The sequence below is a fragment of the Sebastes umbrosus genome, chromosome 8 (assembly GCF_015220745.1).
Source record: "Sebastes umbrosus isolate fSebUmb1 chromosome 8, fSebUmb1.pri, whole genome shotgun sequence".
Lineage (NCBI taxonomy): Eukaryota > Metazoa > Chordata > Actinopteri > Perciformes > Sebastidae > Sebastes > Sebastes umbrosus.
In genome coordinates this window covers 34,307,536-34,335,051 of record NC_051276.1, presented here as the reverse complement: position 1 = coordinate 34,335,051, position 27,516 = coordinate 34,307,536, and the positions used below count along the sequence as shown (strand labels likewise).

Below are 27,516 nucleotides of genomic sequence, written 5' to 3'. Positions count from 1 at the left end.
ATCTTTATAAACTGAATCTTTTTCGGCTGCAAAACAAGACATTAAAAGAAATCACACATCTGGGGTTCTGAGACATTTTTAATTCATGCTTTTCTGGACATTTTATAATTTAAAAGAAAAAGAAATTAATTGCAAAAAAAATAATCTAAGTCATTATAATAATTATCATTAATTCCAGGCCCGAAACAGACATTTTTATTTCCATTTTCAATCCTTATAGTTCAGAAGTTGGCCTTGAGTTCAAAGTATTAACCCTGAATAATTAGTGTAGGAGCTCATTATGGGATGCAGAGTGAACGGTGCTGTTTCATGTGTTTGTAGTGAGCGTGGTCTCGGTTGCTGATGTGTTTTCCTCTCTTCTCCGGCAGCCTGCGGCCGACAGCCCGAGGCCAGAGGAAGAAAGACCACATGAAGTCCTGAATTAGATGGAGCCGTAAATATTTGATGAGCTGCTCCGTGTTTCCAGCAGCTTAACGGGCGTCCAAGGTCAGAAGGATCCGCAGCCTCACACACACCTAAACACACACACACACACACACACACAGAGAGAGACGCTGCAGCTTCTTGGTTCATCAGCTGCATGAAAACTACCTGATCAGTTGATCGATACATGTTGTTGTTGTCATCTCATACATCACGACAGCCTCGTCAATACTTTACTCATTTATAATTAAGAGCTGAAGCATCAGAGAAAACATCCTGGCCTCCGTCTCTCTGCTGGCGTCGCTCCATCATGCATGTCGCTGCCGCTCACATCCATCTGCTGCATGTTCTGCTGAGACGCCACACGGCTGATGGATGGAAGAGTATCACTGTATAAGAGCAGGGAAATCAACTGGGAAAGATGCTTTATTATTGGGCCACTAGGGGGCAGAAAACAGGACATAAATAGCTAACAAACAATCAATCTGGAGCCAGGGCATCGTGCATGAGGAGGTTAAAAATCACTGGATTGCCATAGAACTAAATATACTCCACCAATATCTGGTAGTTTTACGATGAAATTTACGATGAAATTTGGTGCAGAAATTGTGCAATCATGGTGCCTTTTTGTCTGGCGCCATCATCAGGTCAGTATTTTAATTTGGTTTATGATCAAAATACCTGCAAAACTAAAGACATTCCTTCATTCCTTCAACATTAGAGGTGCTAAACATCAGCATGTTAACATTGTCATTGTGGGCACGTTGGCATGCTATTGTCAGTACAGCATCACAGAGCTGCTTGCATGACTGTATCATGGATGAACAAAGAGAAGTGGATCCAGCGTTGCAGGCGGGGCCTCGCTCATTCCTATGAAAGTGGCACATGAAGCCTAAATGGCTCGACTTCCGACTGGAAAAGTCTCCGGATCTCGCTCACATGGAACATGCACAGTAGGCGCGTTCTTCCTGAGTGTCACTTATGTAGCTTACAAAACAAAACACCGGTCATCAACGGTTAATTAATCTGTGAGCTTTAGAGCTGTTTGTCGCTGTATATTTTTGGGATTTACTATTGTCCACTGCTTCCAGTCTTTATGCTAAGCTAGGCTAATCGCCCCGACTCCAGCTCTGTACTTAGACATTAAACTGCAGTGTGTTCCAATCCGCGTACTTCTGTACTTACACTTACTACTTTGAGTGCATAAGTGCGTTCACACTGGGAAGTACGGCAAAATGCAGTGCACTCAAAGTACCCGGATGTTGTACTCAAAACGGTCAGACCGTTGAGTGTGGAACGCTGGACACTTTCCACACTCAACTGTCGCCATCTTGGCTACGTAGCGGAAGGGGCGGAGCCACGACCACTATTCAAACATACGCAGATAACAGAATAAAACAATACGTAAACATACCGGTGCATTTTCAGCCAACAGGAGGACACATCGTAGGCGACGACGTTGGAAACGTTATTGCCACTCTGCTTTCATTTTTTTTCAGAAGATATTTTGGCGGGTAGCGAGCCGCGGTCAAATGTTGCGATCGTCATTTCCGGTCAGTGCCCCGCAGAGTATTCGATTTGAGACAACCCTACCCCGCTGAAATTTACGCACTACTTAAGTGAGTACAGAGTGCACAGAGTGCACTACACTGAAGTGTACTTCTGGAAGTACGTGGATTGGAACACACTCCTGGTATTGATCTTCTTGTCTAACTGCAAGAAAGTGAACAAGTTCATTTACATCTGAGTATATTGTAAATCCGTGGCTGCAGTTTGGAAACAAAGAAAATTTAGTGTTTTCAAGATATTATACAGAAATATTAAGATATTTATAGACATCTCCTTTTCTTTCTTAAGACAGAAACCTTCCAGGATGGTGTACGTGCACCTCCCAGTCAACGATTGATCAGTTATCTGCACTATCTGCTCTCTCATATCACACTAAACAAGATGATGTTCTGCAGAGAAATCTCCAGCTCTGATTGATGAACCCTCGTTAGTGTTAAAACTAGTAGAGAAACCTTTTCAGCGGTGTGTGTGAATCTGCAGTCAGCGGTGGAAATAAAGTGCAGACAAACACGCCGACTCAGGGAAGCCTCACATATCCTCTGTAGCCTACTTCTGGGTGATAAGTCTTCTATTTTGGGCGGTCGTTAAGACAGGTAGCATCACCTGGGAATTACCTGAAAGCCACAGAGCGGCGATAAATCACAGCTGCAGAGAGCAAATGAAGCGCAGAGGGAGAGAAGGGAGGAAATTAGCAGCAGAACATGTTTCTTCCAGGCTCCAGAAGGTAAAAACAAATAAAAGAGCTCTCGAGGAAAGACGCAGCACACACACTGGGCACGGATGGTAGTGAGATGAAAATAGAGGCAAACTGTTCACATGGCAGAATGGTCACCCGTCCTCTCCCCCCTGTGGCTTTTAAAACACGGCTTCTGTTAACAGTAAACAGTCCCGCTTGTTTGGCAGGAAAATAAAAATACCACAGCGTTCATCAGTCAGAGACAAATATCTGAGACGGCGACAGCCTCATCAATATTTTAGTGCACGCGAATAACAAAAAGGAGGCCAGTGGCTTTGTGCTGCCATTTCTGTGTCGTTATATTCACAATGAGATCTGTGCTGTTCATTAATGCTTCATGGTACGTGTGCTGCAGGGCTGACAGATCTGGGCTGTGTTTCACTGCTACGATACACAGGATGTACCACTTTAAAAAAAACACAAAGTTAAACTGGATTAATATAAGAGAACAAAACAAGACAGGAGGGGCATAAATCAATGCAGAAACAAAAGTAAGTATTAATCCACAACTGAAAATAGTCCCCAACAAATGCACTATTTCTTCCTGTTTGAGTAACATTTGATTAAACCTCTCTTTTTCCCTAAACTTAACCAAGTGGTTTTGTTGCGTAAACCTTTTTGTTTGAGTTAAAAACGTAACATTTCATTCAGTTGTACGTGTTAGAATGTGTTGCTTTTAAGTTTTGCTTTCACGTTTACAACAATATACGTATATACCAAAGAGAAATACAAAATAAGTGATCCAGGTTGTCTGTGGTTGGAGAGATGGTGGTGGGTTGTTCCCCAAAGAAAAAACAAGAAACTTCGTCCCTCCTGAACTAATGAGAGCTGTGGTCGTATACTGGCCGTCTCCCAGTGTAGCTGTGTGTGTTGCTGTACAGCAGCGTTCCTGCTCCACCGTCACTGGATAATTAAAGTGTGAAAACAACATGTGGCTCCACCAAGTGTGTTATTCTTCAACAGGCACAACTCCCACACAGCCAGTCTGCTCCGCATCACACTGTAAATGTGTTCTGACACTGTTTCCCTCCAAATATAAAGGTGTTATCATCAGCTCGGGGTTCTTTGTAGATCGCAGAGTCGACCTGAGTTGGGATGATGAAAGCTGCTTCACATGTCGGCAGCTCACACTGACAGAAATACAGTGAGGTGACGTTTGGGATGTTTTACACACAGAATAACTGAGTGAAGGTAGAAGAGGAGAAGGATCGAACACTGACGAGTCCAGATTCGTCTGTGGACGATGGGACTTGATCCCTCACTGGTTTCCCACCAGCTAACAATGACAGTTGTGTTTGTTGGAAAGCACATCCAAGCTGTAAGTTATGGAAGAAGGAACCTGCTAAAATAAAAAATAAATGAATAAATAAATGACTCAATAGACAAATAAATAGCAAAATAATATTATAAATAAATGTAGTCATTAATTAATAGAAATAATATGACATAAATTGATATGTCTGTTTTAATTTGCTTTCCTTTTGCATTTATTTTTTATTTATTTTATATTTATTTTTAAATGTATTTATTTATGTTTTTAAGCATTTATTTATATATTAACCTTTGCATTTATTCATTTATTAATTTAATTTTCTGTTTAATTTCCACATTTATTTATTTTTGTTTTTAACTTTTTATTTATGTCTTGATTTTTGCATTTATTTTTTATTTTCTTTATTTACTTTTGCATGTATTGTTATTTATTTTAGATTTATTTTTAAATGTATGTATTTATTTATGTGTTAAGGCATTTATTTATATATTTACCTTTGTATAAATTCCTTTATTTATTTACCCCTATGTTAACTGTTCCACATTTATTTATTTTTGCAACTATTTTTTTTATTAATGTATTTATTTTTGCATTTATTTGTTATTTATTTATTTACTTTTGCATTTATTTTTTATTTATTTAAAAACAAAATTTAAATCTATGTATTTATTTATGTGTTTAAGTATTTATTTATTTACTTACCTTTGTATTCATTCCTTTATTTATGCACTCTTCTGTTTAATTTCTACATTTATTTCTATTCATCTATTTTTTTATTTTATTTTTTATTTATTTATTTACTTTTGCATTTATTTTTTATTTATTTTAGATTATTTTTTTATTTATTTATTTGTATAAGCATTTATTTATATATTAACCTTCGTATTAATTCCTTAATGATAATGTTGGGACAGGCGAATTTTTAATTTGTGCAGCTTTATTCAGCACCGAAAGAGAGAGAGAGAATATACAACATATACTGTACGTGTCTGCAGCATCACACACACACACACACCTTTATTCTGTACATACAGTATATATATATATATATATATATATATATACAGTCCACCAAAGCTAATCAGTGCTGCTTATAATCACAGACATCAAGTATTAGGAGCACAGTCAGAGGCCTGAAGACCAGCATGTGTCCATCTATTTTCACACACACACACACACACACACAGCGACCACCCCCTTGCTGATTTATCTCGCTGCTGTGCTCGGCTGTTATTTCTTTTCCTTTTTTTTTTCCTGCCCTGATCCCTTGATTGTAATTCAGCAGTGGAGGTGAAGGGCAGATGGAGGCGATGAACAGATCTGCGGCGTGTGGAGGAACAGAGGAAGAAGCCTCCCTCCAGTGAAAGGAGTGATTAACGGCGAGGGTGAAGGTGACTCTGACAACAAGGAGGAACCGAGAGGGTGTAAACACCGGAGCAGCCGTGGAAGTGAAAGTGTGAAAGAGAAAGGCAGAGGAGGGGAGGTGACGAGGACGCTGCTGCTGCTAACATCGTGTGTTTCTTTATATGTGAGCAGGATATTGGTATTAGTGATAGTGCTATTAGTATACTTTTAAACTTAAAATAAGAGAGTATACTTTCAGTTTACTTTTCATGTACTTATCAGAGATCACTCACTCATCTTCAACCGCTTATCCGGGGTCGCAGGGGACCCCAAACTTCCCTTTCCCGGGCCACATTAACCAGCTCTGACTTGGGGATCCCGAGGCGTTACCAGGCCAGTGTGGAGATATAATCTCTCCACCTAGTCCTGGGTCTTCCCCGTGGCCTCCTCCCAGCTGGTCGTGCCTGGAACACCTCCCTAGGGGGGCGCCCAGGGGGGGGCATCCTCACTACCCGAACCACCTCAACTGGCTCCTTTCAACGCAAAAGGAGCAGCGGCTCTACTCCGAGTCCCTCACGGATGACTGAGCTTCTCACCCTATCTCTAAGGGAGACGCCAGCCACCCTCCCGAGAAAACCCATTTCGGCCGCTTGTACCCGCGATCTAGTTCTTTGGGTCATGACCCAGCCCTCATGACCATAGGTGAGAGTAGGAACGAAGATTGACCGATAGATCGAGAGCTTTGCCTTCCGGCTCAGCTCTCTTTTCATCACAACGGAGCGGTAAAAGCGAATGCAATACCGCCCCCCCGCTGCTCCGATTCTCCGGCCAATCTCACGCTCCATAGTCCCCTCACTCGCGAACAAGACCCCGAGGTACTTGAACTCCTTCACTTCGAGTAAGGACTCATTCCCTACCCGGAGTAGGCAATCCATCGGTTTAACTGCTGAGAACCATGAAGGCCTCAGATTTAGAAGTGCTGATCCTCATCCCAGCCGCTTCACACTCGGCTGCGAACCGATTCAGTGAGTGCTGGAGGTCGCAGACCGATGATGCCTCCTCCCCCCTCTCCCCGACTACGCCTCGATATCCTGTCCGTGAATATCACAAACAGGATTGGTGACAAAGTGCAGCCCTGGCGGAGGCCAACCCCCACCGGAAACGAGTCCGACTTAATGCCCAGAACCCGAACACAGCTCTCGCTTCGGGCGTACAGAGATTGGATGGCCCTGAGAAGTGACCCCCTCACCCCATACTCCCACAGTATCTCAGATGATCAGATGATCAGATGATCAGATGCTGCAGGAGGTGTGAACACGTCTGAGGTGTTTCTGTGACCTGAACATGAGAGTCACCACGTTAACAGGGACTCATAATAACAGACAGAATCATACCTGCACTCCCATATTAGTCATTAGGCATCTGCAGTAATCATCCGTGGTGGAGTCAAAGGTGGGGAATGATTAATTGCGAGCGATTCAAACGAGTAAACAATGAAGTTTCCAGCAGGACCAAAGTGTCAGCAGCAGTTCTGCGACTGAATATAAAACGTGATTCTTTGTGCTCATCAAACGAAGACTAAATGCTGATTTGCATTTGAATTATCACGATTATAAATCCATTAACTTGGGTCTTTTGTTTGTTTTTCCATTTATAAAACTCAGTTCTCTAGCAGCCGACACGTGCTCTGACGTGGTATAATGATCCATTCATATAATTCAATGAAGTCATTCAATAAAAGCTGGCTTCACTTGATCAGCCCAGCGTTGTATAAAACAATGTAGTTATTACTGAGGGAGTGCTGAGGCGTGAATCAGTAGCGTTTCTGTGCCGGGTCGACACTGAGCTTATAGCAGTTTATGTGACACATCGCAGCAGCAGGTGTGCATCTCTATCAGCTGATAATCAAACAGCAGCATGTACTGTACGTGTTGATCCTGTAGTGCAACAATATAAACACCAGAATCAAAGCACAGCGTCCCGTCTACTGTTATAGTGAGGCTTCAGACTATCTGCTCCTGGTTCTTACCAGCAAAATAAGCTGTCACAGTTAGTTTTAACCCCTTTGTGTATGTAGTTGTTGCAATCCAAGCAACAAAGTTCGGTGGTTTCTCTCTTCTCTTTAACCTCTTTTACCCGACGTTGGTCTGAGCTGTGTGTTAAAACACCGCCTTTAAAAACTTCATAAAGTGCTGTGGCGGTCTTTTTCTGAGTTGTTTCTAAAAGACGAGACCTTAACGCGACTACAACACTCAAAGTGGATTTTGTCCAAACAATGTTTGTTTGATTTCTATATTTCAGTTACAAAATCAACGCATTAGAAATTGTATTTTTTATTTTATAATATTTTTATATTAAATGTACATACTTGACTTTGGATTATTTTTTGTTATCTTATTCACATTGTTATTGATCTTATTTGTTATTATATTTGTTCTTATTCAGTCTGTTTATTTATTAGTTAGTCTAATTTATATCAGTAATCGTTTAAGTCCTGTTTTATATTTTTAGCTTACATATATTGTTGTTGTTGTTGTTGTTGTTGTTGTTGTTGTTGTTGTTGTTGTTGTGTGTCACTGTGTTTTATCTATGTTTTTATGTTTTTATGTACAAGCTGCTCCAAACCAATTACCCCTAGAGGGATTAATAAAGTTGTTTGAATTGAATTTAATTTAATTATCTGAGTTTTACTTGATCATATTTCATTATTATAATAAAACGACTCCATTTGGAGTCAAAATTATACAATTTGGTTGTTTTTATTGATGTTATACTGTGCACAATGGTAGAATGTGATAATGCACAGGGTACATGTCATGGCCAAAGGCTCCATTGTGTGCACATGGAGCTATTACAGATGTATTTTGGGTGTCTGTCTAGTCGAACCTCTCCTTCCAGCACCCTACAGGGCTTAAGTTGGATCAATCAAATGGACCACTAGTGTTTTTTTAGCCTACAAATGTATTAATCTAATCCTTTAAAATTAAAATATATAAATAAATCATTATCCCTCCTGTAAGCCGCTGTATATCTGAGCCGATACTGTTCATCAGTGAATCTCTATCTTACTCATTTTCTCTTATCAACCTTTTCTCATTATAGCGCCTTAAACAAGACAAACACAAACATCTTGTATGTGCATGTAAGAACAGATTTGGGCTCTCAGTTCTCATATCTCTCTCACAGATGGTAATGAAGTGCACACGCCTGACGGCTACTCGCAGCATTAACATCAATAAAAATAAATCAGGACTGAATTAATTTGCTGTAAACAAAAGAGACCTTCACTGACAACACTGTCGGCGCAGATTAGGAGATTTAAATCTGATTCACAACGTGAATACACACAAACAAGAGTAAACTTTAAGGCACCGCTTTATTCTTAAAATATCATACCAGTGGACAGATTTTATATATATATATGAAGATATATATATATATATGGACCAATTGAGAGGAAGGTCTGTAATCTGCAGTCAACAGTAGGACAGGAGTTAAACCAAACTTTAGTGCTGCTCATGATTAAAAACCACCGCAAAATCAGATTAAAGGGGCAAACTATGTAATTTGATAACAGGACTCGAGCTTGAAATTGATTAAATTCAATTAAAGCTCTCAGGACCTGAACATGTGAACAATCTTCTTCTTCTTCTTCTTCTTCTTCTTCTTCTTCTTCTTCTTCTTCTTCTTCATCAGTGTTTTTCACTACCTCAGCTACATGAAGTGCTGAGCAATCCACAGCTTCTGACTCGTCATGTTTCTGATCCTCTCACACGTCAAACGAGAGATCAGCTCAGCATTTCTGCAGACATCATCGCTGTCTGTATCCCAGCAGAGTGATTGATTGATGTTTACCTGCGTGTGTGTGTGTGTGTGTGTGAGTCATCCATCATAACTGATGCTATCAAGATCTTTTCCATTTGGAGTCCTCATCCACCGGTTTATCTCTACAGAGTTATCATCAGTGAAATGAGTATTTCTACTGAGTTTCTTAATGTGACTGTGATTGTTACCTTGTTTTGTATCATTTTAAGTGTCTCATGAATTATTGAAATCAATACATATTGATATTTTTGAGATTATAAAAAATATAAAATTATAAAATACAAGATGGGACTTTATTTATCCCAGGCAGCTCCCTCCAGGTCTGTAAAGTGAAGCCAATGCTGAAGTGCCTTAAACTTGCATTCTTTCTAACGGCCAGCAGGGGGCGACTCCTCTGGTTGCACCCTTTTTTTTGGTACAGTGTGGTATTACTGTAATCAATTACCTCGCATGCTGACCAATAGTTGTCTTAGTTCGCATTCCCTAGTTTTGAAAGTGGTAGCCTACTTTTTCTTCTTCGGCTGCACTCCTCATCCTCAGTGGCGTCTGAGTCGGAACCTCTCGTTGTCTCCTCCTCTCCACCAGCCTCCTCTGCTTATTCAATTAATCAGAGAGATAGATAGATTCATTTTTGGAACACGGTAACAGCTACATACACAAACACCATGAGCTGTGAACTGTTACCGACATGTGCATCAAAAACTGTGCACCGCTATGTACATGTGCATCACGCATTGTGCACTGCTACGTACATGTGCACCGCTACGTACATGTGCACCACGTGTTGTGCACCGCTACATAGATGTGCACCACGCGCTGTGCACCGCTACGTACATATGCACCACGCGTTGTGCACTGCTACATAGATGTGCACCGCTACCTACATGTGCACCACTACGTACATGTGCACCACGCGTTGTGCACCATTACATACATGTGCACCGCTACGTACATGTGCACCGTTACATACATGTGCACTGCTACGTACATGTGCACCACTACGTGCATGTGCAGCTACATACACAAACACCATGTGCTGTGAACTGTTACCTACATGTGCATCAAAAACTGTGCACCGCTATGTACATGTGCATCATGCATTGTGCACTGCTACGTACATGTGCACCGCTACGTACATGTGCACCACGTGTTGTGCACTGCTACATAGATGTGCACCGCTACCTACATGTGCACCACTACGTACATGTGCACCACGCGCTGTGCACCGCTACGTACATATGCACCACGCGTTGTGCACAGCTACATAGATGTGCACCGCTACCTACATGTGCACCACTACGTACATGTGCACCACGCGTTGTGCACCATTACATACATGTGCACTGCTACGTACATGTGCACCACTACGTGCATGTGCACCACGCGTTGTGCACATGTACGTAGCAGTGCACAATGCGTGATGCACAATGCGTGATGCACATGTACATAGCGGTGCACAGTTTTTGATGCACATGTAGGTAACAGTTCACAGCACATGGTGTGTGTGTATGCAGCTGTTACCACTACGTACCTGTACAGGTACATGTGCACCGCTACATACATGTGCACCGCGAGCTGTGCGCCACTATGTTTATGTGCATCACATGCTACATGCATGTGCATCACGCGCTGTGCGTCACTATATTAATGTGCATCCCGCTGCAACATCCGCACCACGTAGCCTACTGTGCGTATAGGCATCGAGTGCCGGTGGGGGCACCGATGATAACGATCATCATGCACTCACATGAATGTGACCACGGGAAATTTTATCTCGCACACTCACAAAAAGTGATCGTACTCTGGAGCCCTGGATGACCTTGAGTTGTTGTTTTGATGGAGACTCTTCGTGTCGGCATCCATCCGAAATTAAGAATTTCTCAAATCTGGAGCTAACATTTTTATTTTATGTAATGATGAGGAATGTCCATGTGACCTAAATTTGCTGGCAGAATTTATGCAACTTTTTTGACACCTTTTTTTTTTGCTAAAGCTTTTGCACTGACATCCCCGCTGTACCAACACATCAATCTCTTCTTCTTTTTTGACGTGCACTGCTGTTCTCGACCTGAAAACAGCCTAATGAAGAAGCCAAAGTCACACTGAATAATGTCTAAATATCAGTTGTGTTGTTAAAGAACTTCCGTATCTCCAGAGGAATGTAATAAGTGTGAAACCAGACCAGAGATGGCGAGTGTGAAAACCATCAGAATTAGTGTGTGTGTGTGTGTGTTTGTATGAAAACAGACTGGAGGGCTGCTGCAGAGAGGGAGGCTCTCTCACTCTCCAGTCCACCTGCTGCTAAGTGACGCAGACAGAGCTCTCACACACACACACACACACACACACACACACACACACACACACACACACGCTCTCACCCCTGTAACCCAGCACTTTGCTGATGCAGCAGAACAACAGCCAGTGTGTCTCTCCATCTAAACAGGGTTACTTGAGCATGCAGAGCCACAGAGTGGTGCAACATGACAGATAAGATAAGCAGCGTCCTCCTCTGCTGCTTGAAGGGCTGAGACGGCTGCTGATGCTCGGTGTTATAGATAGATGTGGGGGGGTAGGGGACCTGGCATCTGTGGCGTTAAGCACATACCAGATGGAGAGCGTCAGCCTTGTGTGAGATAGTTGAGTTTGAATGTGGGAAAAACAGAAAGTGTGTGTTTGTGTCACGTGAGAGGTGATGATGAAGACGCTCAAACACCACAGGAGACTAAATGATCAGCTGTCACATGTCGTCTTCATCAGACTCAGAGTGCAACTTCCAGTTTAAAACTGTGCGTGATTATTCACTAATTAAAAAGAAAAAGCCAACTAAGCGTGTAAATTGATGCAATTACTATAATTCCTGACATGAATTAATTTGAATGAACCGCTTTGATGCTCATTTGGTTAAATATGTGATGTTGAATATGGTGCTCGTCTTAGTGCATTAATCTGCATGATGGCTGTGACTCACCAGCAGACTGACTTAGTGTTACCTGGATCTCCTCGCTCTCTGCTGGGGGACATATATACTCTGGTTCTGCACCTGAGAGGAGGAAAGAAACTAAGAGGCATCACTCTGCTGATGATTCTTGGAACCAAAAACACAACTCAAGGCAAGTTATATATGTGTAACTTTCAACTCTACATATAACAAGTGGTGGAACGAAACTAAGCAACGTATTCTCATACAACGGTCCGTATGATATCTAACTTTCCTTACGAATGTCCAGCAACACGTGTTGATTTCTGCTCGTTACATGCATACAGTCTTTTCAAAATAAACCACTTAGTTAGGGTTAGGAAACAGTCGTGGTTGACTTCACTGACTACAGACGAGTCACGTGACCAATGGTACTTGTCCACAGGGGCGTTTATCATGAGGGATCGCCACACTTCCCAGCATTGGACGCTTGATGGGCTGCCACTAGACACCTGATTGGACGAATGCTTTCCCTCGTAGGCTGCTGCTCCCAGCTTTGAAACCGGAACCAACATGGCAGCTCGTTTGGAAACTTTCTTTTATATCTTATATCACAAAATAGTTCACCGAAATGTGTTTCTGAAAACGTTTAATGCGAGAAATAATCCATGTAGTCGCTGAATCTGTCAGTTGGTTTAGGGAGTTTCGGAGGCATTGAGTCGCCCAGACCTCAACTTTATGCAAATGAGGAGCGGCCAATGTGACGCCCCGTCTCTCGAATCACGCCACAATACTACTAGAATGCATTGCACGGCTGCTTACAGAGACAATGAATGGGAAGCGTGGAAAGGACGGAGGCTGTGGTCATGTACCATCACGAGGCTGACGATACGAACAACTCACGTGACAAAATAAGTCAACGTTAACGTTTAGTTTCACACGGGACACGGACAGCGGTATCGAGGAAGACCTTGAGATGTGGAGGAAAGCTCTGATAAAGCTTGTAAGAGGAGCTTGAGTCCGTTTTGTAGACTTGACATTTTAGTGCACTGTGGTTACTAAGAGAGGATTTAAGACAATAAACCGTGAGACTGTTCACTTCATTACATTATTTTCGGATGTTTTTCATTGAGCAGAACAAAGAGACGTGATAGTTACATTCCTGTGAAGATGAAACTTGAACAATCTTCACACGTCGGCTGTGAATCTTCACACAGATCTCGCTGTTCTTTTCTTGTATTTAAATGAGCTTCACGTTACAGCAGAGCAGGAGAACCGAGGAGATCCTCACAGAGTACTGCAGGACGCTGGAGTTACTTCTAAAGTATTACTGACAGCCTGCACTGTGCTCTTGGATTACTTAAAGGCTTTGGATTGGTTTTAAAGGACCAGTGTGTAACATTTAGGGGGATCTATTGGCAGAAATGGAATATAATATTAACATGTATGTTTTCTTTTGTGTACAATAAGAATCAAAGTGTTTTCATGAGCTTAGAATGAGACGTTTATATCTACATAGGGAGCGGGTCATCTTCACGGAGTCCTCCATGTTTCTACAGTAGCCCAGAACGGACAAACCAAACTCTGGCTCTAGAGAGAGACCATAGAAATAGAATAGGAGTAGAACTGACATTCCCATTCAAATCAATCACTAAGGTTTTGTAGTAATGACTAAAGAAGAGTGGAGAAGTAACGTTACGAGGCATAGAGAGCCAGACTAAATGAGTATGAGTTAACAACTCGATGCTTCGTACACACACTCTGGTCACAGCAGCTTGTTTTTTAATTAAGTGCAAATTAGGGCTGTCAAAGTTAACCTGATAGAAACCCATCTTCCTTTAAGGTACATTTTGAACAGATAAAAAATATGATTAAGTACACATGGTTAATGCATGTTACTCAGAAAACACTCTTGAGTATCAGGATACTGACAGTACTGTACACGCTGACTCTAAAACCTACACATTTTATGGTATGCGTGGCTATTTATAATACTGGACCGGGTGGGTGAGGTCAGTCAGGGTGGGAGTCCGAGCACACATGCTAGTTTTGTTCACATAGACGTAGTGAATTATGCACAAAACACACAAGTAAATTGGAAATTATCCTCTCAGCCAGTCTATCCGTCTCCTGAAAATTACTTTTATATACTGATTTGCAACTGCAAATACATTTTTAAAGAAATGCCCAGATTTTGAACGTATAATCGTTAACTGACAGCATATTTAATTTGTTTTCCTACAATATTTTAAAGATTTATGGTTCTGTTTAGACCACTCAGAGCTTTTGATTAATGTTGGGAAAGATTATTTTTTTATTGCTTTTTGTTAAATGTTGAAAAAGTGAACTTACTTTTTCAATATTTAACTTTAAAATTGAAACTTTCTCCAACCTTAACCAGAGTGTTTTTGTAGCCTAAACCTAGTCACACGCTGGAAGTATATGAACATGATCTCTAGTAGACCGGTCACATAACTCTCATCCTTTAATCTGCTGTGTGTGTGATGAAAACATCTTTCACCAAGTAGGAAAATAACGCAGCATAGTAACTACAGTGTGACGCCAAAGACGGATGATGCGGTTTTCAAAGTTGATTCAGTTCGTGGAGATAAAGTCATCATGTCATGTTTTCTGTGAATAATGTTGCATATTTTAATTTAACACAATGATTCACTCAGTAATTATGTGCAGTGACTTTCTTGTGCAATAACTTGTGTCTCCAGTTTGTGGTCGCTAAATGAAACCAGTTAGACGAGCCGCTGAGATCTGAGTGGTTATTTTTTTGCAGCGTGCTGGTTTTGGCTGCACAATCATTTAAAAGTAAACAGTGTGCAGACACTCGGGGTAAAATGGCACGGCAGTGTTCAAATTAGAGGCTGCAGATATATCAGTGCTGCTGCAGGCATTTAATCAGCTGAATGGAAAGCTTGTAGATGGAGTAAAAATAGATATGGATGATCGTCCATTAATCTTGAGCTCAGACTGCCGTACTGGTGTTCTTCATACAGTTGCATTAAAGTTATAATTTATGTGTCTATTTTAAGAGTTCATCAAAATACCTCGATGCACTGCCACATCTGCAGGAAACTCCCAACTCCTTGTGCTTTTCCATCAACAGTTGTTGTGCATGAACATTTCACTGCTCAATACGTTGCTAGACGGAATTACATTAAAGTTTGTTTACTAAAAGTCTATATTTGCTTCTATATTTGGAATAAGTAAATTATTTATAGAGCTGATATATGTAGTCAATCAATTAGTTGATCAATGGGAAAATTAATCAGCAACTATATTGATAATTAATTGACTGAAGTCATGTTTTAAATGTAATAATGCCAAAAGTCACTGGCTCCAGCTTCTCAAACATGAATATTTTATTACGATAAACTTTGTTAAGTTTACCAACATTTTATTTGGGTTTTGGATTTTACAATAAAACAAGTAATTTGAGTTTGTCAATCACTCCATTAACAAAGGTCTGTTTTACTATTTAAATTAATTGATTAATAATAATGTAGCTTAATACAGACGTAATATTTTTAAGCAATCTAGTAAGAAAAACAACATATTCTGAGATGAATGAAATATTTATACATAAAATGTACATATATGTATATATATACATATCATTTTATTAACTTAATTAATTATATTTATTCAATATATGAGTATATATAATTTTATAAATTAATATATATATTTTAATAAAATAAAATACTGTTGTCTGAAAGATATTACTGAGGACATGACCTCAGGTTGGCTTGTGTCTAAAATCACTCCATTATCAAAAGTCTGTTTGATTATTTAAATTAATTGATCAATTATAATGTAGCCTAATTTTTGAATAAATACGTAATATTTTTAAGCAATCTAGTAAGAAAAACAACATATTCTGAAATTAATTAATATAATTTATTAATTAAATGAATTATATCAATTCAATATATATATGTTTATATATGCAAATATAATTGTATTAATTTATTTATATATTTAGGTTGGCTAAATATAGTAATAAAAACAATACATTCTAAAATCATTCCATTATCAAATGTCTGTTTGATTATTTAAATTAATTGATTAATTATAATGTAGCTTCATTTTTGAATAAATAGGTAATAGTTTTAAGCATTTTATTAAGAAAAACATATCATTTATTTATTTAATTAAATGTATATATAATTTTATTGAATTAATGAATTATATTAATATTAATATATGTAATATTTTTAAGCATTCTAGTAATAAAAACAATATATTCTGAAATGAATTAATATAATTTATTAATCTCATAAAATGTATATATATATATATATATATAGAGAGAGAGAGAGAGAGAGAGAGAGAGAGAGAGAGAGAGAGAGAGAGAGAGAATTTTATTGAATTAAGGAATTATATTAATTCAATATATATGTGTATGTATATATAATTTTACTAATTAATTTATATATATTATTTTAATAAAATGAAACACTGTTGTCTGAAAGGTATTACTGAGGACATGACCTCAGGTTGGCTCGTCTCTAATCATCTCTACCTGATCATCGCCTCATTAGACGATCTTTGTTTCGCAGTAGCAGCAGTTGGTTGAGCGCATGCGCAGCCGCAACCTCCGCTCCCCGTGCTGCTGCTGCTGCTGACAGACAGCAGGCTGACCGGAGACCGGAGAGAGACCGGAGACACCGTGTGCTGCTGCCTACCGCCACCGTGGTGTTGTTGTTGCCGCTTCCGCCGCCGTCTTCCACTCCACGTTGTGAGTCCGGATCCTAACTGACACTGAACTGGACTTAATCTCTGTGACGGAAAACAAGAAGAACAACTAAGTGGTTTAGTTTGGACGCGCTGACTCTCCTCCCCTCTCCTCCCGGTGGTTTAACGGGCTGTCGGTGACGGTAAGTGTCCGGAGGAAGAGGCGGATGAACGGGCGAGCTGCTGCCGCGTGTCTGTCCCGCACGGCTCGGTTCACTTCATCCCTCCTTTAGCTCAGTTTCACCTGTTTGGTTAAATGTGGGGTTTTTAAACTGAAGTCTGGTTAAACGGCAGTTAGTTTTTCTAACGGCTCCTAACGGCTGTCAGTTAGTTTTTCTAACGGCTCCTAACGGTCAGTTGAACGTTAACTCTCACCCGGCACATGGAGCTCGCTCACCGTCCTAACCTGGCGTTTTAACGTTTAAAGGGAAATAAAACAAAACGTAATTCTTTCTCAGACTAAAGCTGCTGATACAGGTAACTCAGGTGACTCAGGTGACTCAGGTGACTCAGGTAACTCAGGTAACTCGGGTGACTCAGGTGACTCAGGTAACTCAGGTGAATTACCTGTTACTAAAACTAAAGCTTCCATCGTCTTTATTTTAAAGGTCCCATATTGTAAAAAGTGAGATTTTCATGTCTTTTATATTATAAAGCAGGTTTAAAGGGACTATTTGTAACTTTCATAAATGCTTGTTAACAGCGACACCTGTGTCCGTTAAGTCAACGAAAGTCAGCGTCCTGTTGCTCGCGCTTGACCTCGCTCTACATATACCTGAACGAGCATCGCTCAAAACAGTGAGGAGACACACGTCAGCTAAAAGCACAATATCACTCTATATTTCAGCTGCTTGGCAGTAATGTTAGCTGACCAGACCAAGGTCTCTCCATGAACATGATTTAGATCTGATCTTAGTGTTGGCTTTTCCTGCCTCAGCGCAGGCTGATGCAGCGGGGCTCTGCAGCGTGTCTCCCTGCTCTCTCCGCCCGCAGCCGGAGAGAGCAGAGGAGACACCGGCACCCGGTCGGTAACGAGACGATAACGTTACTAGCTGAGGAGCTCCGTCACTTCACAAGACACGGGAAACCTCTGTTGGTCTGGAGGAGCTGCAGCAGTTATTTCTGCACAAACGTCCACTGAACATTCACTAGATATTCTCAGAGCTAAACTAACTCTTCTGCAGTGTGGAGTGAGCGCGCGTTCACGTCTAGAGGTGGAGCAAGCTGAGAACGCGCGCGCTCTCTGAGCGAAGGCAGGCAGGCAGAGGAGGAGAGGCAGCGGCCACACGCGAACACGCATATGCGAGCGCGCATGTGTGCCGACCCGCTACATTTATACGCTTAAAAAGTTACAAATAGTCCCTTTAAGTGATATATAAATACTGTTAAACTATCAAAACGCTCAATATACGGAAAAATACACACACAGCCCGTATTCAGAAATTGTGCATTTGAAACAAGCCGTTAGGATTTCTGTCCATTTGTGATGTCACAAATATACAACATTTAGACCATTACGCGGTTTTAAACGTAAATATTCTAAATGTGTCCCAGTTTATTTCCTGTTGCAGTGTATGTGAATGACATCAGCTGACAGAAAGTAAACATGGACCCAAACTGTTGCCTAGCAACGCAATTCCATTGCAATTCCGTTGAAATGCCCTAAAACGGAGCGTTTCAGACAGAGGGTGAATACAGGTATATTCAGGCAGATAGTATGAGGAAAATAAAGTGTTTTTTTGAACATTACAGCATGTAAACATGTTCTAATACAAACACAAAATATAGTATGAACCTGAAAATGAGCACGATATGGGACCTTTAAGTGCACCTGTTTGTTTGTAGGCAGAAGTTAGGCCCTCATCATTGATCACATATTAGCTTGTAGGTTTCCACTTTACATTATCAATACTTTTACCTTCCAGGACTCCAGTTTCAGGTTGGTCAAAATAACTTAATATGACCCATCAGTACAGGTTGGTGGTGTTTTTAGAGCACATTCACATGCCAGAAATAAGCTTAAATTTCATTGATTGAAGTGAATCTTTTTTCAATTAAATGATGGGTTCAGATTGTTTAAAATCTGTTTTAATTCAATATCCAGATGCCTATTTGTACATAGAGAGATCCCGTTATTACATATTGAGTATTATATTGTATCAATGTAAAAACTTTTCAAGAATCACTCAAAAGCACCACTTTAAATCTGGTGTTTACCAGAGAATGCTCTTAAGTTTCTTAGAAATAAGTCATTCAGCATGACGGAACCATTAAAAATGACTAATCAACTGAAGAAATCTTAGTGCACTAAGACCAAAATGACTGATTAGTCGACTAATTGACTAAGAGGGGGCAGCCCTGCTGCATACTACGTACTTCATCTTTATGTACTGCATCATAAATTAAAGATTAAGTATATGCCATTAGGCTCGTTCGAGATGAGCCAGGTCTGCACAGAATTGATGACCAGTGATCGCTGTCTTAATTCAATATCCAGATGCCTATTTGTACGTAGAGATCCCGTCTTCATGTGACAACACTGTAAAAAGTGAATCTCAAGCTGATTTGAGGCTTCAGCAGTCTGGGATGTCTAATCAATTTGGTATCTAGTAAAATTAGTCTTTTTTTCAATGTAGTTTGGTGCAGAAGGGACGGTTAATTCTGTCCCCATCTCTTCCATTGCATTCAAACTAAAAGGAGGAATTTCACAGCCAGTATGGATTACAGCGACCAATAACTATTTCAATGCACATATTGATTTGTGAGTATTATATTAAGGTAGCCTTTAAAAACAATCTGCATCGATTCTTTCAAACCAGGAACAAGAATGCTGAAGTGATTTTACAAAAAAACTAAATTTGTAGTTTCATATTATGATATCAAAATGATATTTGTGTATCACTCAGCTCTAAAGGACACTGTGAAATGGATTTGACTTTCTGTCTGTTTGTTGTTAATTTGAACTAAATCAGGATGAAACAAGAAGAGACCTCAATACTTCACTACTGCTGACTGAAATGTGACTGTGTCTAGTACCAAAAGCTGGTTCTGAATATTTGGTCATATCCGTAGTCTTGTGTATTTATTCTGTGATCAGACAGCGTCTGAAATGACCAGTTTCAGATAACACAAGAACGTGTTATTGAGGCAAAGTTCTTGTTTGGCTGTTTGTTTTCTTTCTTTGCTTTTTGATAGGTGAAAAAAGGGTGTTGTATCTGTAATTAATAATAATTAATAATAATCATTTTTCATAATCTGAGCACGGCGGGCAGAGTGACACTTTGCGTAGGAAGTCAGTAAATTAAGGGAACTTGGGATCCTAGAACCATTTTGCATCTTAACAATACAACAAAATACAGTTTGCTTTTGGCCCGTGGGCCACCATTAAGTTTCAGTTTTGGCCCTCCAAGGGAAAAAGTTTGGGCACCTCTGATTTAAACCGTCCGTCTCGCAGTCCGCCATTGGATAGTCTGAAGAGCCGCAATGCATTTTTTGGGCGGTTGAGTACGTCCAGTAAGCTCACGTCTCATACCAAAGAACGAATACAGTATTTCCAAGAAATGAAAGTCAATTGTTCGTTCCATTGCAACATCAGCGCCCAGCAGCAGAACTACGCTTCCGCCATTTTGGACTGAAAGCGACTACCGGACGCCAGTAAAACGTCCGCCTAAAAAGTGCCGTACAAAAGTAAAACAAAATTATTTCTATTCTGTTGTCGTATTCTACCGAAATGGCCGTGTTGAACAATAGAAATATTATAAATATAATAAGCGTGTTCAGTCCAAAATGGCGGCAGCGGCTGTTGTCAAAAAAACACAGAAGTTTCGTCTCTTTGCTCATACTCACAAATGCTTGCTAATCTAGTATCCATCTGGGCCATACCGGATGACATGCAGTTGGAACACACTATATACTCAATGTTACGTCATACTCAGTATGAATAGTATGTTAGTATGTGGTTTCAAACACAGCCGCTGTCTCAATAAGTCGACTTCCAACAGCTTGTACAGCTGCGTCAATCTCCTCCACACTCGCTGCCATTTTTGTGGCCACTTTTCTGGTGCTATCTTTCACAGATGAAGATTATTCAGTGATTCAGAGGGTCTGGAACCCTCTAATATTTGATCAGCCCTGGTAGTAAAAACGTCAAAATGATATTGTTATATCGCCTCGCTAAGTCTCAGTTGTGATGTTTCTCACTGTTTATGTGACAGTTTGGGTTGAATGAGGATTAAATGAAAGCTGTGGGGATGCAGCAGCTACAGAGGCTGTCCTGTTCAGGTTTTACAGCTTGATGGGGGAGGTTGGTTGGAAAATAGATAACATGGTTCAAGAGACTGTCCCATCAAGACCCCCCCACCTCCACCTGCTCCTGAAGGATGACCAGCAGCTCTCTGTACTTGCTGTCCGTTTAAAGCTGCGTCTGTATTTGTTTGAACCCGATAAACACTCACCGGTGCAGGTTTCAGCCCCCCGACCCGGAGCAGGTGGCTCCTCTGAGCCAGAGGAATGTAAATAGAACCGGTAACTGGAGCCCTGATGTTGGTCGGCGGCCGCCTCGGGACCGGCTGCAGCTGGCAGTGTTGACGAGGATGCAGGAGCTGCTCTTGTAAATGAGGATCAAATGTGTGTGTGACATTTTGTTTTCAATTAGAGTTGTCCTGTCCGGAGTGTAAGAAATACACTAATGTTTTCTTGACAGTAAATCCTCCGCAAAGACACTAACGAGGTCTGACCAATCGGCATCATCATGTAGTTATTTCAGCATTCTTTTGATCCGTTTACGACAACTTCGCTGCCGTATTTATGCCCGGATGACGTTATGTTGAGTGTTGGTGGAGAAGCTACAATGTTATCGTAGTCTAGCACTGATCTATCCGAACTCCAATCACTCTGACAAAGCATGAATTCAGACTTTTTACAAATCTGCATCATTATGTAGTTATTTCTGCATCATTCTGATCTGTTTATTGATATTAAATCACAGCACAATCTGTTTATTTTGGGTTCATACCTCAGTAGCGACATGTGTCTTGCTAGATACAGTCTACGTATGTGAATACAGCTCGCCGCCGGGTGATGTTATGAACCCAGACACGACGCCGTTTGGTTTTCAGACACATTTGGGACTTCTTCATCAACATGTACAAACCAGAAACAGTGGTTATTTCTTCCATGGTTGATGGTGGAAAGAAAAGTTGTTGTTATCTATGGAGACAAGCTCCTTTTCCTCTCCGGCGCGAATGAACACAAATGACACCGGCGTTCTAACTTAAAAATTTGCTTCGCTCTTGGTGTGAATGCAACATTATGAAATGAAAAATTATAAATATTTGTGCATCAATTTAAATTAAGACATGTTTCCCAGTAATTTAGCATGACAGAGTAAGGGGCATTTGTCAGTTTTATTAAAGCTTGGCTCAATGATTTCTGTTCATGTTGCACACAAGTCCTTCAAATAAGAAAATACTCACTACTTTTCATTAGTCAAGTATATGTGGTGATTTCATATCGACTATTTATTTATTGAATTACCAGAAAACCTGCTACATCGTGATATATATCGTATCAAGATATGTAATGACCTATATTGAGATAGAATATTTTGGCCACATCGCACAGCCCTAGTTTGCGGTCAGGTCAGTTTGGGACAGGCCATGGTTTGGACAGTTTATAGGACGTCTTTTATTCTGTGTTGCATTATGATGTTGTCGTCTTTGATGCTTTAAATCTGGAGAAACTGTTGATTTGAGTCATGGATGTTTCGGGGGGGTAATGCTAATGAGTACAGGAATAAAACACCTAGAAATATGATGGCATCGATTGATAACAAAGGGAAATATAACATCTCACTATGTGCTGTCCAGAGCAGTTGATGCTAATTCAGATAACTCTGAATACTTGATTAATCTATTTTGACAGCGAATGACTCGACGGGTGTTTTTGCTAATTGATTGATTATTTTAAGTCCTAGGACGACAGATGTTCACCAGCTGTGAGAGGTTAGAAACAAATGACGACGAACTTAATTTCATCAGCATAATCTATATCTGGCATGTGGTACAGTATTGGTTTGCATTCCTCTCTGCAGTATTGATTAGGCTATTAAATTTAGATATAAGCCCATTCTTCATTGTAGAGTTGCATCGGCTTCATTGTTACTCCACATTTATGAAATAGACCCAAAAGTTTTAAATTGGGCTGAAAACAGGCCAACTTCTTTTGGAGGAGGGCCAGATTTTTGCCCTCAGGCTGCTGCTTGCCAACTTCATAGTTTATCAATCACTATAAAATATATAATGATAAATAATATCTGATAATAAATGAATGTGTTCCATTGATTGACTCTTTGTCAGCCCATACAACAATTTTATAACATTAGTTTTAACCAAGGTAACTTTTTATTTTGATTTCACTTATTCAGTAAGATATCTCAACATGTACTCGATGGATCGGTTCATGTTCCCCAGAGGATCAATACCACTGGCTTTTCCTCTGTTGATCTGCCATTTTGTTTTGTATTGAAATATCTCAACAACTGTTGAATGGATTACCAAGAAATTTAGTACTAGACTAGAGCTGCAATTATTATTATTATTGGCAATTTTTTATCAGTAATTAATCGATTTGGGTCCGAAAAAATGCCCAAATTCTTCTCTGGTTCCAGCCTCTCAAATGGGAACATTTTGTGGTTGTCTATTTTTTTTTAATCAACTGTAAATTGCATATTTTCAGCATTTACTGCCATGATTGTATAGACCAAAAGATGAATCGATTATTCAACAGATCAATTGATAATGAAAATAAGCATAAGTTGCATCCCTACTACAGATATTCATGTTCCCCAGAGGTTAAATCAATCCTTCAGACTTCTCCTCTGGAGCCACCATGAGGTTGACAATTTTGTATTGAAAAGAAAGGGAAAAAAAAACAAGACATTTGAAGATGTCACGTGCTGTAGGGCTTTGGGAAGCTGTGATGAGCGTTTCAGACCAAGCAATTTATCAATTATTCAAGAAAATATTGTACTCCCCTGGAAGAATTTTTTTTTTTCTTGATAATTTTTTGGGGCTTTATTGCCTTTTATTAGATAATACAGCCAAAGATAGACAGGAAAGGGGGGGTTAGAGAGGGAACGAAACCAGGGCCGCTGCTAAGGACTCTTAGACTAAGGACCACCTACAGGTGAGCTACCAGGGTGCCCCAACATTTTGTACATTTCAAAGTTAAATGCATCAATCTGGAGCACTTTGAGAGCACAATTAAGAGGCTAGATAAATGAAGAACTTTGTGCTCTTGTAATCAATTTAATCATAAACACATTGGTTGTATGAATGGTGATGACACACACCCACAAAGCATGGTAAACGAGACTCGTTGGCCACGATAATGGTCCTCGAGTGTCCACGATAACAGAACAATATTCAATTATGCAACACCTGTACGTGAGACCTTCTCCTGAGAATGTGAACAAAGTATCGGGCCTGTCCAAGCCGACCTAGAGCCTGTCATGGCACACCGCCACGGAGGAAATGAGCCGGGCGAAGGCCAGCCAGCCAGACCACCCGTTAACAAGTGTAAAGTATGTTTGATTCATTGTGAAAGTGGTGGGACAAATTAGACAGCGGGCCGCCACAGTAATGAATGGTAAACACTGATAATGAAGTGTACAGTTAGTCATGTTTCTCTGCGGGTTGTAATTTGTCCTGTTGAGAACTTGTGACGGATCAGTGGAGGTCATCTAATCAGTAATCAGGAGTCTGTTTTTGTGGTTCTGCTCCTTCTGTTGTCGTGTTGTAGAAGCATCTTGGTGAAGCTGTACACTTCTACACCCTCCTTACACCCTCAGCCGTTCTCCAACATGTCCACTGTCACATAGTTTTTTTAAATCAACCCCCCGGCTGCTGTGGATCACTTCTGGCTCCGCGGTCCGTGCGCGGACGGCTGTGATGGCGTCCTTTTGATTCGCCCTCTCAGCAGCATCACACAGCGTACTCGTAGGCAGAGCTGTCCCCACTAAGTGAATATCTCGGGCCGTTTGATACTCCCTGTTGTTTCTCTTCCAAGTTTCATGATGGAAAACATGTATTCTGAGTTTCTCCATATATTTTCTGCCTCTGAAAACACAGTTAGAGGATCATGGGAAAGTCAAACTCTCCATGGTAACCAGACTGATGCTCTCTAATGCAGAGTGACCCTCCACACCTGTTCAATGACAATATGTATATTTTACAAAAACAGTCAAAGAAAACTAATAATCATTGTAGGTTTACAGTCTTATTTTGTGTATCTGTGCTCAGGGAGGACCCTCATGTTGTCACTGGACCACATGAATGGATGATGCACTGCATGGCCAAATCCTCTGAGTTTTGTTAAGCTTTTTATTTAATCTTTAATATTTATTTTAACCGTTTAGCCGTTGGCGTTAATCGGTTAAAATTCTTGATATCAGTTAATGGTTTATTTATTTAAAAAGGATCCCCGTTATCTGATACCAATGGCACCAGCTAGTCTTCCTGGGGTCCAAAATCAAGTACATTACATTTATCACATACATACTATATACAACATCATATTTGTGTTATGCTAATGACATTCACATTTTCCAAACATATAGAAATTTCACATTCATTCACATCATCCACAACCAATTAGCCTCAAGGCCCATCATCAGGGAAAAATAACAAAAAACATACATGACCAACACTGGACGGTTCATTATTATCAAGGTCAGAAAATGGTGAAAAACGTCGATCAGTGTTTCTCAAAGCCCAAGATGACGTCCTTGAATGTCTTGTTGTGTCCACAACTCAAAGATATTCAGTTTACTGTCATAGAGGAGTAAAGAAACCAGAACATATTCACATTTAAGAAGCTGCAATCAGAGAATTTAGACTTCTTTTTTCTTAAACGATGCTCAAACCGATTAATCGATTATCAAAATAGTTGGCGGTTAATTTAATAGTTGGTAACCTATAGATGAATCGTCTAGTGGTAGAGAAACTCTGGCATGTGTTACCATCTGTAAAGTGCAAACATTTTCATGTTTCTGTAGTCAACATCATTAGCAGCTGACCACACAACTGCACAATATCGACCCCATCTAACATTGCACCCACATTAATTATGAATTGATATTAATATTTAGTGATAGCTACATCATCATATTGTTTACTCCTCCTGTTGCCAGGACGGAGCATCGAGCTCTGGTTCCCTCTCGTGCGTTAGTACCTGCATCTCTTCGCTGTAACCGAGCGGGTCTGTTGAGGTGAAACAGTGAAACCTGAGCAGAGAGGTTCCTGCTGCCGTCAGCTCCGTCTCCTCTTATTTCAGCCAGCAGAAGAGTCTGGAGAGCTCAGAGAGTAGTAGCCTGCTTTCAGAGCCGCGATGATGGCAGAAGATATCTGAACCAGCCATCTCTCTCTGACTCTGCCCGGGTTGAAATAAATACCTCATCATCGGGGACGCGCTGTTTTTTTTTTCCTGAGAGTCCCCGGAGGACGTCTCTTCTCCTGAGCTGTTTGATGTGCTCTGAAAACAGAAAGCCTGCAGCACTCTGGGTGTTTGAATTGTGGTAGCTGCCAGTCGGCTGCTTCTGCCAGCGTTGGGACTCGTTTACCAAACCCCTCGTGGACTTCCATCACCGGGCCATCGGCTCAGAAGATATATGTGACCTTTAAAGACCTGTCGAGGGATCACACAACACACCTACATTTCTATTTAAGCTTTCCCTCCTGTACTTAAAAAAAAAACAGAAAAATCTTTTTGGATGTTTTTTGAATCAGTGGAGTTGGAGTACAGGATGTTTACTGAATTAATTAGCAGACTGAATCCCCACAGAAAGAGATAACGAGTTGTTTCATACGCTGCACTCACTCATCCCTGAGTAACAGACCACCGATCCAACCTTTTCTTTATACAATCCCATACTATCTGCCAATACCAAGTACCAATCTGACACCAGTGCTCTTTTCACCCCAAATATATAATATAATCTGAACGCCTCACCCCGAGACACTCTTTGAAATAACTGTATTCATTATTTTTTTAGGCTAAGGATAGCTGTGGCACTACTCAGGCTGTTCTCATACACCGTTCGTAGCAATACCTACGAAAAGTACCGCACTGTAATTCATATACATCCAACGAAATCAATGCATATTCAATCCACGTTATATAAACCAGAAAGTATGAAGGGTTGGTGGAAAAAAATTACCAGATTTTTGCCCACGAGACCTCTGTTCGTGTCCCGTGTGAAACCAGAGGTGACACGTGGTGGCCTGACGATACGTTGTGTGACCATATGTTGTGTGACCATACGTTGCGTGACTACATGAATGTAAATGATGACATAAACACTGCATTTTATAATGACGTTGATGAAGAAACTATATTATTCATTTTGAAGGTGGGTCGGTTACATCATGGCTGATATCTGATCCACTTAATCGGGTCAGTAGTGGCGCCAGTGCCTAAAACGTTGATGCTGAGAAACTGGATGTTACATGTCTGAAGGTTATCACAACAACAGTCATTTATTCCTGATGTTGCGTTGAGTCAAAAGTTGAGCAGGGTTGTAGCAACGGATGTATTTTCATTCATTCTTAAACTTGTATTATTGATTTTTTTTTTTTAGCCACTTGGGGTCAATGCAAGAAGCTGTAACATAAAGCTGAC

At 40.4% G+C, this 27,516-nt stretch overlaps 1 protein-coding gene and 1 long non-coding RNA gene across 5 annotated transcripts in view; one reads left to right on the top strand and one right to left on the bottom strand.

The window, feature by feature from the left end:
• Positions 1 to 62: 62 nt before the first annotated feature.
• LOC119493004 lies at positions 63 to 16,764 on the bottom strand. Of its 3 annotated transcripts, none has more exons than XR_005207884.1 (5): positions 16,628 to 16,764; positions 12,164 to 12,213; positions 9,678 to 9,761; positions 634 to 812; positions 63 to 515 (listed from the first exon to the last, which is right to left on the bottom strand). It is a non-coding gene; the product is annotated as an uncharacterized LOC119493004 (long non-coding RNA). The 3 variants fall into 3 exon arrangements; XR_005207883.1 differs by having other exon boundaries at positions 661 to 812; XR_005207882.1 differs by having other exon boundaries at positions 63 to 812.
• Positions 16,765 to 16,847: 83 nt separating this feature from the next.
• The window catches only part of LOC119492957 (spermatid perinuclear RNA-binding protein-like), an 86,506-nt gene continuing 75,837 nt past the window's right edge, over positions 16,848 to 27,516 (top strand). For both annotated transcript variants that reach the window (XM_037777877.1, XM_037777879.1), the window contains exon 1: positions 16,848 to 16,982. The gene's annotated coding sequence lies outside the window, so the exon portion shown is untranslated. The remainder of the gene's footprint in view (positions 16,983 to 27,516) is intronic.